The sequence below is a fragment of the Triticum dicoccoides genome, chromosome 5A (assembly GCF_002162155.2).
Source record: "Triticum dicoccoides isolate Atlit2015 ecotype Zavitan chromosome 5A, WEW_v2.0, whole genome shotgun sequence".
Classification (NCBI taxonomy): domain Eukaryota; kingdom Viridiplantae; phylum Streptophyta; class Magnoliopsida; order Poales; family Poaceae; genus Triticum; species Triticum dicoccoides.
The window spans coordinates 265,989,409-265,990,635 of NC_041388.1; positions in this window are offsets into that span (position 1 = coordinate 265,989,409).

Here is a 1,227-nt window from a genome sequence, read left to right on the forward strand (position 1 = left end):
GGCGGCGGCTGATGATTGGTGCACTGAAAACAAGGTGGGGGGGGGTTGGAGGACGCCAAAAATGGCATGTGGGGGTATTTATAAGGTAAGGGGGCTAGGGTTAGAGGTGTTAGGAGGGGTTTTAGGAGCGTTTCAGAGCCTCCGATCACGATCTGACGGTCCGAAACGGAGGGGGGGTTTAGGTGGGCTGCAAGTGGGTTGTGAAAAGAGGTTGGGCTGAGATGAGAGGAGAGGAGTGCAGCCCGGCAACTGTTTCCGGAGACCGAAAACGTCAGACGTTAGACCGGCTATATTGCCGCTATAGTTAATCGTTGGGGCGTCAAACGAACTCCGATTGCGATGAAACTTGACAGGTGGTCTACCTACGCTATAACAAGACCACACGTCAACTCTCATCCCATTCCGAGAACATTTTCCGGCCACTTATAAAATACTATTTCGGACATGCCGCGGGCGTGTGCAAGTGTGGTTGGGCTCAGAACGGACAACAGAGAGAACTCGGAGAACCCGGACGAATGCAAGTTTTGAAAACGTGATGATGCAATGCACATGATGACATGACAAGATGCAACACGCAAGCAAATGACCTGGCAACGACAACGAATAACTGGACGACACCTGGCACATCAGTTTCGGGGCGTCACAGGCATGCTTTACAGCTTAGAACCGGGGCTCCAAAAGCGTTTTGAGCAACACGGAGCATATGAGATGTTCGAAGAGCTGAAAATGGTTTTCCAAGCTCATGCCCGGGTCGAGAGATATGAAGTCTCTGACAAGTTCTTCAGTTGTAAGATGGAGGAAAATAGTTCTGTCAGTGAGCACATACTCAAAATGTCTGGGTTGCATAACCGCTTGACTCAGCTGGGAGTTAATCTCCCGGATGACGCGGTCATTGACAGAATCCTTCAGTCGCTTCCACCGAGCTACAAGAGCTTTGTGATGAACTTCAATATGCATGGGATGGAAAAGACCATTCCTGAGGTATATTCAATACTGAAATCAGCGGAGGTGGAAATCAAAAAGGAACATCAAGTGTTGATGCTTAATAAAACCACTAAGTTTAAGAAAGGCAAGGGTAAGAAGAACTTCAAGAAGGACGGCAAGGGGGTTGCCGCGCCCGGTAAGCAAGCTGCCGGGAAGAAGCCAAAGAATGGACCCAAGCCCGAGACTGGGTGTTCTTATTGCAAGGGAAGTGGTCACTGGAAGCGGAACTGCCCCAAATACTTA